At 39.7% G+C, this 13,721-nt stretch overlaps 1 protein-coding gene across 13 annotated transcripts in view; it reads left to right on the top strand.

Annotated features, from left to right (window-relative positions):
* Positions 1–13,721, top strand: part of LPAR1 (lysophosphatidic acid receptor 1) — a 406,496-nt gene that overhangs the window by 106,151 nt on the left and 286,624 nt on the right. The gene's annotated exons all lie outside the window — the stretch shown is intronic.

Here is a 13,721-nt window from a genome sequence, read left to right as displayed (position 1 = left end):
GCATCTGGTTCCATCACTTCATGGCAAATAGATGGGGAAACAGTGGAAAGAGTGACAGACTTTATTTTGGGGGGGCTCTAAAATAACTGCAGATGGTGACTGCAGCCATGAAATTTAAAGACGCTTGCTCCTTGAAAGAAAAGCTATGGCAAACCTAGACAGCATATTAAAAAGCAGAGACATTACTTTGCCAACAAAGGTCCATCTAGTCAAATCTGTGGTTTTTCCAGTAGTCATGTATGGATATGAGAGTTGGACTATAAAGAAAACTGAGTGCCAAAGAATTGATGCTTTTTGAACTGTGGTGTTGAAGAAGACTCTTGAGAGTCCCTTGGACTGCAAGGAGATCCAACCAGTCCATCCTAAAGGAGGTTCAGTCCTGGGTGTTCATTGGAAGGACTGATGTTGAAGCTGAAACTCCAATACTTTGGCCACCTGATTCGAAGAACTGACTCGCTTGAAAAGACCCTGATGCTGAGAAAGATTAAGGGGATAACAGAGGATGAGATGGTTGGATGGCATCACAGACTCAATGGACATGGGTGTGAGTAAGCTCTGGGAATCGGTGATGGACAGGGAAGCCTGATGTCCATGGGGTCACAAAGAGTTGGACATGACTGAGAGACTCAACTGAACTGAACTGAACTGAACTATAGTGTTTCCTCCAAAGGAAGCAGAGTCAAGGTCTCCTTTGTTTGGAAAACCTCTCATTAGAGACTGTCAGGAACTCCTAAATTTGCCAAGCTTTGCATTAACCAGTTCACAGTGAACCCAAGGAATTTTGACTGGACTAGATGGCCAGTTCTAGGCACATCTATTATGTCCTTTTCATATCACAAACATGGGTCATGTTGTCTAATCTAGACGTAAAGCAGTAAGTTAAGCATTGTGGATGATTGCTGAGAACTTGATGTGCCAGTTCATCCTTGTGGGAATTCTCATCTCTTCAGAGGTGGCCATTATGATGCCATGAAAAGAGCATGACTTTCAAGCCAGGTTGACCTGGGTTTGAATCTTTAATCCACCACTAGCTTTGTGTCTTTTTTTTTTAACCACTGTGTTTCCTTGGAATAATCACAATTTCTCAGTGATTTGGGGGAGCTTTTTTTAAAAATTGAAGAATAATTGTTTACAACATCGTGTTAGTTTCAAGTTACAGCGTGGCAATTCAGTTATACATACATACCTAGATGTATACCCTGTATATCTCTCTATACATCTATCTGTTCTTTTTGACAGTCTTTTCCCTATAGGTTATTACAAAATGTTGAGCATAGCTCCCTGTGCTATACAGTATGTCCTTGTTGATTACTTGAAATATAGTAGTGTGTGTATGTTAATCCTAACCTCTAATTTATCCCTCCTCTCAACCTCCTTACCCCTTTGATACCCGTAAGTTTATTTCCTATGTCTGTGAGTCTCTGTTGGGAACTGTTTAAAGTTCTGTGGTGCCAGGTTTACAAATGGTTTGCTCTAGCGGCTGGGATGCAAAGATTGGCAAGTGTCTTAATTTTCAATTAATTTTCCGTGAATGCAGGAGCATACCCTGTTCAGAGGGTGTCAGTCTTACTTCCAAACACCAGGTAGAGAGAGGGGATTGGCAAGTAGAGTCCGTCCACTGGTGCTGTTGCTTTGGCTTCTGTTGGGTTTGTTGCTGCTGAGATTTGCTCTGCTCAGCCAGTTGGGTGCCTGTCTGCAGTTGAGGAAATGTTCTTGAAGGTCTGGATTTCTGCCTGTGCTGCAGTGGTTCCTGGCTGGACTGCTACATTCTGAGCTCAATCACTGTTCCCCAAAAAGCTCAATACTAGGCCAGAGTTGCTGAGTCTGTAGGGTGTCCTCTTTCAGCCATCTGCTGCCTTGCATAAACCTAGGCTTGTCTTGAGGCTGTGCCATGTACTCAGTAAAGGCCAATCTCCCCCTCACCCCCCACCAATGATTTCTTCTTTGGTGTACTCACTGTCGTTTTGCAGTATCTCTTGCTGAATGGCACCCTGGTTCACCCCAGATTTCCCTGGTCTCTGATGTTGGGATAACAGAAGTTTCAGTCTCATCCTTTTCTCTTAGAAGTTTCTGGGCTTCTTATGCAAGTTGAGACATTTTTTACCTAGAGCTTTCGGGGGGAGGGGGCGGTGAATTTTCCCCAGGTGAAAAGCAGTTGCTGACTTTATATTTGCTTAATCAAGAGCAGCCACAGAAGTGAACTTTCACAGAATACAGACCAGTTCCCAGGGGACTTCTATATGGGTCTTCTCTTAAACTGAGATGTCACTCCAGAATAAAAACAAAACAAAGCAAAATCCAGGTGCTTCATCAGTTACCCCCATTAGTTATCATATTTTGTAAATTCTAAGACAACACTAACAGTGAATGCAGCGTTATTTTATGTTCCACTAAAAACAAAGCACATACACAAAGCAAACAAGCAAGCAAACAAAAAACTTTGCCAATTAAACTATGAAGCATCATTGATTGTAAGTCTCATCCCAATCTCAGAGATATAAAAATAAGAAAACCAAAGCAAAACCAAACCAAAAAAACAAACCTGGGCCTTAGAGTTGATGGAAAAACAATAGATGATTTCCCTATCAGCAGGAATTAAAGAATAATCCCCACACCACCCCCACTACCTTAGCTGTTGGGAGACTAACCAGGCCAGGTGGCATCCTGTAGATTCAGAGAGAGGTTCAGGTTTGAGATAAGCAGGTGAGGAGGAACGAATAATGAGCTGGATTTACTTGGTCTGCATTAAATGCAAGCATGTTAAATTCATGAGTAAGAAACCTTCTGCTTTAAGTCTTTGTTTCAGACTTGGAATATATATACATTTCTCCCTTTTTTCCATCTGGACTTAGTTGAAACCTCAGGTCAAGCCAGCTTGAAAACAAATACAGTGGAGCTACCTTTTACATTATGACATCATGTCTCCACTGTTTCTCATTATAAAGTTGAGTTTCAGATGTTAAAATCATATCCTCCTCACCCCTCTTTGTTTTCTTCTTCCCTTCCCCCTCAACAATCCCGTTCTGATGGAGTTCCATTGTTTTTATAGTTGAACTATAACTATTTTGTGCCACATGCACAAAATTATTGACCTGACAATGAGAAAACACATCTTATGACTAGAAATTCAGCTTCTATAAATTTTAACTCTACAAAGTTTTTAGTGTGTTTTTTCACCAGCTGCAGGTCTACATATTATTTTCAAGTTCTAGTTTTAACTTACATACAAGAGGTTGTATTTAATAAAAAGAAAAACTTTGGATTTGCTATAAAGCATCACATAATTTTTTAGAGACCCATGTGAAATTGTAACATAGTTTATACAATTTTACTAAAAATAGAAAATGAATAGTGACATAGCTTAAAAAATTTTAAAATAGTGGGAGCATGCTGCAATAATAGAATGATGCTTGTTCTTGCCACTGAAAATGTAGATAGGTTGCATAAAAATGTTGGCTACTATGTGCAGTAGTTTCTAAAACTGTAATCTAAAACCAATCATATTATGATATAAATGATGCACAGCACTGAATCACTTTTAGAAGTAGTATTTTGGCAGTTTGAGCTAAGAACAAGGCAATATGATCAATCTTTCTCAGTGATATTCTCCATGAAAACAAACAAAAACAACAACAAAATCCTAGAGAGAAAAAGTAATGGAAGTATAGAAGTCCAGTTAAAATAACGATTCTGGAGCCTCCCTGGTCTAGTGGTTGAGATTTCTCACTTCCACTGCAGAGGGTGCAGGTTTGATTCCTGGTTGGGGATCTAAGATCCCAGATGCTGCAACTAAAAAAAAAAAGTTTTAAAAAAAACTATGCTATTATTTTTCTATACATGATAAATGATCCATTAGTAAATTGATGGAAAATATATAATTAAAATGTCTACAAAAAAATTGAACTTAATTAAGGGAAAACAATACAATGAGGGAATATTCAAATAAATGTATAGAAGGAGATATAACATGTTTTCAATACGATGACCCAACATATTATCAGTTCTCAGGTTAATTTGTGTAGTTAATCTGACTCACCTAGAGCCAGACATCCTGGAATGTGAAGTCAAGTGGGCCTTAGAAAGCATCACTATGAACAAAGCTAGTGGAGGTGATGGAATTCCAGTTGAGCTATTTCAAATCCTAAAAGATGATGCTGTGAAAATGCTGCACTCAATATGCCAGCAAATTTGGAAAACTCAGCAGTGGCCACAGGACTGGAAAAGGTCAGTTTTCCTTCCAATCCCAAAGAAAGCCAATGCCAAAGAATGCTCGAACTACCACACAATTGCAGTCATCTTACACACTAGCAAAGTAATGCTCAAAATTCTCCAAGCCAGGCTTCAACAGTACATGAACTGTCAACTTGCAGATATTCAGGCTGGGTTTAGAAAAGGCAGAGGAACCAGAGATCAAATTGCCAACATCCACTGGATCATCAAAAAAGCAAGAGAGTTCCAGAAAAACATCTATTTCTGCTTTATTGACTATGCCAAAGCCTTTGACTGTGTGGATCACAATAAACTGTGGAAAATTCTGAAAGAGATGGGAATACCAGACCACCTGACCTGCCTCTTGAGAAATCTGTGTGCAGGTCAAGAAGCAACAGTTAGAGCTGGACATGGAACAACAGACTAGTTCCAAATCGGGAAAAGAGTCTGTCAAGGCTGTATATTGTCACCCTGCTTATTTAACTTATATGCAGAGTACATCATGAGAAACGCTGGGCTGAATGAAGCACAAGCTGGAATCAAGATTTCTGGGAGAAATATCAATAACCTCAGATATGCAGATGACACCACCCTTATGGCAGAAATGAAAGAAGAACTAAAGAGCCTCTGATGAAAGTGAAAGAGGAGAGTGAAAAAGTTGGCTTAAAGCTCAACATTCAGAAAACTAAGATCATGGCATCCAGTCCCATCACTTCATGGCAGCTAGATGGGGAAACAGTGGAAACAGTGTCAGACTTTAGTTTTTTGGGCTCCAAAATCACTGCAGATGGTAATTGCAGCCATGAAATTAAAAGACACTTACTCCTTGGAAGGAAAGTTATGACCAACCTAGACAGCATATTAAAAAGCAGAGACATTACTTTGCCAACAAAGGTCCGTCTAGTTAAGGCTATGGTTTTTCCAGTGGTCATGTATGGATGTGAGAGTTGGACTACAAAGAAAACTGAGTGCCAAAGAATTGATGCTTTTGAACTGTGGTGTTGGAGAAGACTCTTGAGAGTTCCTTGGACTTCAAGGAGATCCAACCAGTCCATCCTAAAGGAAATCAGTCCTGAATATTCATTGGAAGGACTGATACTGAAACTGAAACTCCAGTACTTTGGCCACCTCATGTGAAGAGCTGATTCATTGGAAAAGACCCTGATGCTTGGAAAGATTGAGGGCAGGAGGAGAAGGGGATGACGGAGGATGAGATGGTTGGATGGCATCACTGACTCAATGGACATGAGTTTGAGTAGACTCCGAGAGTTGGTGATGGACAGGGAGGCCTGGCGTGGTGCAGTTCATGGGGTCTGAAAGAGTCCAAAATGACTGGGTAACTGACCTGAACACAACTGAACTGAATGTGACTCCAAGCAAGACCCCAACATGGGTATTTTGGGCTTATCAAACTTTTTTTTGATGGAAGTATATAAAGCCAAGAATATTCAATATATATGCATTAAACCTTCTTAAACATTATTTTTATTAAGTTGTAATTAATATAGTAAAATATCCAGATCTTGATTTTACAGCTCAATGAATGTTTACTATGTATTCACATGTTGTGACCACCACACAAGATACAGAATATTTTCATATCCCTAGAAAGCTTCCTTATGCTACCTCCCAGTCAGCAGCCCCAGTACAAAGGTACTTACACTATTTCTATAATTATAAACAAGGGCTTCACTCCTAGCTCAGTCAGTAAAGAATCCGCCTGCAATGCAGGAGGTCTGGGTATGATTCCTGGGTCCAGAAGATCTCTTGGAGAGGGAGATGACAACTGACTCCAGTATTCTTGCCTGAAAAATCCCATGGACAGAGGAGCCTGGCAGGCTACAGTCCATGGGGCAGCAAGAGTCGGACATGACTGAGTGACTAAACCACCACCACCATCATCATTATAAATTAGTTTTGGCTAGTGTTGGGAAAGGCCCTGATGCTGGGAAAGATTGAAGGCGGGAGGATAAGGGGACAACAAAGGATGAGATGGTTAGACAGCGTCACTGACTCAATGGACTTGAATTTGAGCAAACTCTGGGGAATAGTAAAGGACAGGGAAGGCTGGCATGCTGCGATCCATGGGGGTTGCAAAGAGTTGGACACGACTTAGTGGATGAATACATACAGTACTGAATTGCATAAAAATGGAATCTTACAGTAGATGCTCCCTTGTGTCTCTTTTTGACATTTATGCTTGTAATTAAGTGTATCAGTTGTTTATTCTTTTTTATTGCTCTGTAGCAATCCATGTATGACTATAGTACAACTTGTTTCTCCATCCTATTGATGGACATTTGAGTTATTTCCAGTTTGGGGCTTAGGAATAAAGCTGCTATAAACATTCTTGATCAAATCTTTTTGTGGCTATATTTATTCATTTCTCTTGGGTAAATACATAAGAAGAGAATGACTGCATCATACAGCTGATGAATGTTTAACTTGATTAGAAACTGATAAATATCTTTCCAATATGATTTTCACCATTGTTTCACTTCCACTGGCATTGTGTGTGAAGGTCAATTGCCCCACTTTCTCATCGGTCCTTTACAATGTCTGTCTTCTAATAGCCATTTTCATAGTGGTATCTCACTGATGTTTTAAATTCAGTTTTCCTAACGGTTTTTGACTACTGAGGCTAGTATAACAATAATACCATAGACTGCATGGCTTAAATAAAAGCATTTCTTTATTTCTTCTTATTCCTTAAAAATTTTATTGTATAATTCCATTTCCAGAAGAGGCAAATCCATGCAGACAGAAAGCAGACTGGTGATTGCCAGGGGCTGGGGAAAAGGGGAATATGCAGTGACTACTGATAGGCATAGGGTTTTTTTGGAGGTGATAAGAATGTTTTGGAATTATTCAGTGGTGATAGTTGTACATCCTTGTGAATATACTGAACTCCACAGAATTGTACACTCTTTAAAATGGTACATGTTAAGGTGAATATTTTCTCAATGAAGAAAATGAAAAAGAAATCCCAGACCCAAAAAGACCAGAATAAAAAGCCAAGCCTCTTGTTTTCTCTACTTTTCCCTTTTCTTTCCCTGTTCTTCAGAATTATTCTGAATACACTGAATTTTGACTCTTGTAACTCAACTCTCTACTGACCAGGCATGGATGGGGGTGTCACAGTTTCATTGTGCTGAGGGCAAGTTCAGAGACCCCTAGTCCCCAACAGGAGTCTCATCCCCACGTTTCCATTGAGTTGAGACATCAGGAGTCACATTTGAATACACTGATGTGGATAATACTTCATGGAGAAATTCTTGTACCAGACAGCTTTCAAACATGGGTAGGGGCTCTGAAGTATGGAGGATGTGAGGATCAGAAGTGGACAAAAAAGAGATTTAGTGAATATGTACCCACCTGAGAGAAAGGAGGCCTGGCTTCCAGTTCTGGCTCTGATGTTCCCTTCTTGAGTGACTTTTCTCAAATTCCTTTCACTCCTTTAGATTAATTTCTCCATCCTCACTCCCACCATGTCTCATAGGACCCAGTCTTTCCAAGTCCCAGCTCTTCCAGTGGTTTGCTGTCTGATCTTGGACAAGTAGATATCATTCTTAGGTTCTTCACTGCATCATTTATACATGGAGAAGGTTAGACCTTGTCACCTAACCTTCTCCAGGTCAGAAGGTTTTCTGTTCATGTCCTGACTCCTCTGTCTGCAGGCCTGGGTTTTGAACTGTTATGGAGTGGTTTTCTTCATGTTATCTCAGCTTCTTTAGATTCCTCAAGCTAGGTCTAGAGCAGTGGCTCTTAAGCTAGCCTGTATATGTGTGGAATTATTAATTACAGATATTATCTCATATTTCCTGCATTCTCCTTTTTAAAAAGTTGTTTTTTCTTCGTGTCTTAATTTGTTTCTGTTGGTCTGTTCTCAAATTCATCAATTTTTTCTTCTGCTGTATCTAATCTGATATTAAGCCCATCCAGTGCCTTCCTCGTTTTAAATATCTTTGTTGTTGTTCATTTACTCAGTCATGTCTGATTCTTTGCAACCCCATGGACTGCAGCATGACAGGCTTCCCTGTCCTTCACCATCTCCTGGAGCTTGCTCAAATTCATGTGCATTGAATTGATGATGCCATCCAACCATCTCGTCCTCTGTGGCCTCTTCTCCTCCTGCCCTCAGTCTTTCCCAGCATCAGGGTCTGCTTCTGGTGCTTCCATACCTCTGTTGAAATGATATACCTTTTCATAAATTAGGTCTATTTTTGCTCTAATTTTAAAAATACTTCTAATAGTGATTTTGTAGTCATTTTCAGTCAATCCCACACTTGGGTCATCTCTAATTCTCTTTCTATAGATTTTATTTTTCCTTTGAATAAAAGCCACATTTTCTTTCTTTCCATGACTCATAACTTTTTGTTGTGTTTAAAAATTCTAGAGATTGAAGTAAATATTGCTTTCCTCCAGAGTGGGGACATCTTTTCTTCTTATCAGGCAGCTGAAGAGGAGTAGAGAGAATTTTTACTTTGATCCTATCAGGAACATCAGAATTTAAGCTGGTTTGCAGTTCAGTTAGTTTTTGGTTGCATTTGTGTTCACATTTCTTGAGAATGCAATCTTATCTGTATATACAACAGGCTCTTCTTTTTAGTGGACTTTCTGTGTTTGCTTTCCAGCTCTATCCCAGATTCCCTGTTGCTTCTTTCAGACACCAAGCAGAAGTCCAGTGGGGAGAATTGCTGGGAGAAAGGACTAGCTATGCATTTGGGGTTCCTAAGATTCTATTCCATTATACCAGCTCACATGGCATGTTCACCATGCCATGTAAAAGTTTAACTGGTTTCTTCTTTCCCTAGCAGATTCCTTCTGTGTAAACTCAGCAAGTGTTCCCAGGAGAAAAGCATTCCAGGGTCCAGCCACCCAGGAAGGGTCTGCTACTCTCTGAAAGTCTGTAGATTCTTTTCATTCATAGCTCTCCAACATGTTAAAACATAGGAATTTTTCGCTAATCCATGTTTTTGTAATTTTTGTGCCAAGAACAATGATCTGTCACAACCTTCTGCATCTTTGTTGCTGTTGTTTAGTCACTAACTTGTGTCCGACTCCTTTCGACTCCATGAACTGCAGCAGGCCAGGCTTCCCTGTCCTTCACTATCTCCTTTAGTTTGCCCAAATGCATGTGCATTGAGTCAGTGATGTTATCTAACCATCTCTCCTCCCTTGCTCCCTTCTCCTCTTGCCCTAAATCTTTCCCAGCATCATGGTTTTTTCCAGTGAGTCAGCTCTTTACATCAGGTGGCCAAAGTATTGGAGCTTCAGCTTCAGCATCAGTCCTTCCAGTAAATATTCAGGGTTGATTTCCTTTAGGACTGACTGGTTTGACCTTCTTGCAGTCCAAGGGACTCTCAAGAGTCTTCTCCAGCACCACATCTTAACCTGAAGTAAAACTCTGCAGTAGAATTGTGGGGAAAAACCCACTATGAATTGACATTTGCATCACAGAAATTTAGAACATATTATAATTTTACATTGTGGTGTTGGCACAAGAGTAGGCCAATGTAGATGAGTCAAACAGAATAGAAAGTAAAGAAACATAAAAGATTTTACCTTGTGATAAATATGATTGTCCCCAAAGTTTTGCAAGGTAATGTATTATTCAACATGAGGGAAAAAAGTATCTGTTTGTAAAAAAATAAATTTACAGCCTCTGTTCATCCAGTTCTCAAATAGAGATTACATAGAAGTCAATCTAAAAGATAAAACTACAAGATAAAAATTCCTAAAAATATGGAGGAACAGATCCTGCTTACAGGGTTAGTAAAATATTTTGAAGAATGAAATTAAAGAAAAGAACAAGAAATACAACTTTTCTACCTCAAAAATTACCATGAACAAATTTAAAAGTTCATCTCTAAAACAGATAAAATATATTTGTAAAATAAATGACACAGAATGTTATCACCCTCAATATAATGAGCTCTTACAAATCAACAAGAAAAAGGCAAATAGGAGTATGTCTTAGTGGGTAATTCACAAAGAGATGTGAATGTCTTAAGATATAAAAGAAAATTACATCATTAGTAGTCAAAGATCCCTCTTATACCATTTTTTTGTTTCTTTCTTAACTCTTGGTGGGGTTGATAACTTGATATTCTAATAGGCTTTTAAGTGATACTTTTAAAGTGAATAAAAATTTTGTCAAAAAGTGAATTACCTAAAACCTAATTAATTTGTAATATTTCAGAAGACTGTTTTGCTTCTATTCAGTATACTTCAGTAGCTATGTTTTTCTGTGCTCACGATTGTGGTACTACTTTTAATATGTTTCTTTGTGAAAATTGATTTTCTAAGAATTCACTAGAACTTAGATGTGGATAGAGTCAATGTAATAATTCCACTGGCATATGCCCAAGGCTGACAAAGAAAGTCCAGCTCTTTCAAATCTTAGTTGGTTACTTCTCTGGTGTTTTACTTGAGCTCATGTTCTCCTGCTCTTTGTACCCATTTGAATGTCTGATATTCATGAAACTTCCTGAGAATTGAGACTCAGCATAATCACCATTGCTGCTGTCTGCCATGACAGCATTGATGACATTGCCTAAAGATAATTTCCTAAATTCTCAGGCCCTTAAGGGGTCTGAATGTCCCTGCAATTCCTTTAGTCTTCACCAAAGCAAAGTTATGTGTCTGGGGGCAGAATGGGGAAGCCTGCCTCCTTCCTGATTCTGCGTCATGCTTTGTCACCTGGATAACACTATGCTCCTTTTTCTTCCTTGAGGTAATAGCTAATTTACATCTTACAATCCTTTTATTTATTCCAAGATACTAGACCTGGAACCAAAGAAAGGAAATGCCAAAGAATGCTCAAAACTACGGCACAATTGCACTCATCTCACATGCTAGTTAAGTAATGCTTAAAATTCTCCAAGCCAGGTTTCAGCAATACCGTGAACCATGAACTTCCAGATGTTCAAGCTGGTTTTAGAAAAGGCAGAGGAACCAGAGATCAAATTGCCAACATCCTCTGGATCATCGAAAAAGCAAGAGAGTTCCAGAAAAACATCTATTTCTGCTTTATCAACTATGCCAAAGCCTTTGACTGTGTGGATCACCACAAACTGTGGAAAATTCTGAAAGAGATGGGCATACCAGACCACCTGACCTGCCTCTTGAGAAACCTGTATGCAGGTCAGGAAGCAACAGTTAGAACTGGACATGGAACAACAGACTGGTTCCAAATAGGAAAAGGAGTACGTCAAGGCTGTATATTGTCACCCTACTTATTTAACTTATATGCAGAGTACATCATGAGAAACGCTGGGCTAGAAAAAGCACAAGCTGGAATCAAGATTGCCGGGAGAAATATCAATAACCTCAGATATGCAGATGACACCACCCTTATGGCAGAAATGAAAGAAGACTAAAGAACCTCTTGATGAAAGTGCAAGAGGAGAGTGAAAAAGTTGGCTTAAAGCTCAACGTTCAGAAAACTAAGATCATGGCATCCGGTCCCATCACTTCATGGCAAATAGATAGGGAAACAGTGGAAACAGTGGCTGACTTTATTTTTTGAGGCTTCAGAATCACTGCAGATGGTGATTGCAGCCATGAAATTGAAAGACACTTTCTCCTTGGAAGGAAAGTTATGACCAACCTAGACAGCATATTAAAAAGCAGAGACATTATTTTGCCAACAAAGGTCCGTCTAGTCAAGGCTGTGGTTTTCCAGTAGTTGTGTATGGATGTGAGAGTTGGACTATAAAGAAAGATGAGCACTGAAGAATTAATGCTTTTGAACTGTGGTGTTGGAGAAGACTCTTGAGAGTCCCTTGGACTGCAAGGAGATCCAACCAGTCCATCCTAAAGGAGATCAATCCTGGGTGTTCATTGGAAGGACTGATGTTGAAGCTGAAACTCCAATACTTTGGCCACCTGATGTGAAGAGCTGACTCATTTGAAAAGACCCTGATGCTGGGAAAAATTGATGGTGGGAGAGAAGGGAATGACAAGATGAGGTGGTTGGATGGCATCACTGACTCAATGGACATGAGTTTGGAGTTTACCCAAACTCCAGGAGTTGGTGATGGACAGGGAGGCCTGGCGTGTTGCAATCCTTGGGGTTGCAAAGAGTCAGATGTGACTGAGCGACTGAACTGAGACCTGGAACTAAAACTAAGATATAACCTTTTATTCCATCTTAATTAGAGAGTTGTCTACCAAGCAAAGTTCATCTGAACTTTCTTGACACTCAAATGAGTGCAGACATAAGCTACGATGCCTGGTCCACTCCCTGTCTGTCCTGTCCAGAGATGCATAAATCTCCTTTATGATCATCTACAACACACAAAACACATTCACAGGCTGAGTTAGAGATGAATGATGCAGGGCTTTCCTAGTAGTCCAGTGGTTAAGAATCTTCAGTGCAGGGATGTGGGTTTGATTCCTGGTGGTTGAACTAAGATCCCGCATGCACTAAGATCCCGCATGCACTAAGATCCCGCATGCACTAAGATCCCGCATGCACTAAGATCCCGCATGCCGCAGAGCAACGAAGCCCACACGCTGCAACTTCTAAGCCCTTGAGCTCTGAAGCCTGTGTGCCACAGTTAGAGTCTGTGTGCTGCAATGAAAGATCCCACACGACGCAACAAAGCTCCTGCATGCCCCAACTGTGACTTAACACAGCCAAATAAACAAATATAAAAAAAGAGGAATTAATAATGCTCCCTTCCCCTGTCTCTTTCTGAATTTTTCCTTCACAAATGTCAAGAAGGAGTGAGTGATGCTGCGTTCCTGATATTTTTTTAATTTTCCTTCGCGCGTGGTGGAAACTCGGCTTCAACATTGACTGTGCTGTTAATATTTGTTTGACTTCAACTAAACCATTTTGCTCCATTTCATTTTCTTTCTCCATACGATACATCGGTATCTTTATCTGTAGTCCAGGTGACACCACACTTGACTAGAGGGAAGCAAGTGGTAGAAAAGCCTGAGGCAGACATAGTAAAAATCTTTAAGACTCTAAACCAATGAATCAACTAAAGAGGCAAAAACCTCTATAAGAAAGAGGACTGACCTTCTGAGCTTTTGTCCCTCAGGGGATATTAGTTTTACCTTCCCTGCTCAAGTGATAGCAGCCAGACTGGGAACTTTGGATAGATTATTTATTCAGTGTGACAGCCCCTCCTCCTCTTTCCCTCCCTCCAACCCCTTTACCCATGACCTTTCCAGACTCAAGATTTTTTTTAAACAAATCTCATCAAAGAATCAAAATTAGATGACTAGGTATTGATCACCTGAGTTAGTTTTGTTTCTTTGACTCAAAACAAGAAAAAAAAAGGTTAAACATTTCCCAGATGATCTTTACCTGTGGAAATTAATGGCAGCAATAACAACCTTTTAAAAATGTTATCTTATCTCACCAATGATCAGAAAAAAAGAATTCTGTATTTCCAACTGCAGTGTATGATAGGAGGGAAAATGAATTCTTGAAAGAGGCCTGTTCATTACAGCTTTCTCTTGTTAAAAGAGAGATTGCTCAATGGGAAATGAAA

Source organism: Giraffa tippelskirchi, chromosome 1, assembly GCF_054371585.1.
Source record: "Giraffa tippelskirchi isolate mGirTip1 chromosome 1, T2T-mGirTip1v1.2.pri, whole genome shotgun sequence".
Classification (NCBI taxonomy): domain Eukaryota; kingdom Metazoa; phylum Chordata; class Mammalia; order Artiodactyla; family Giraffidae; genus Giraffa; species Giraffa tippelskirchi.
Note: the sequence above shows the minus strand (reverse complement) of the source record. Positions and strands in the feature narration are given on the sequence as shown.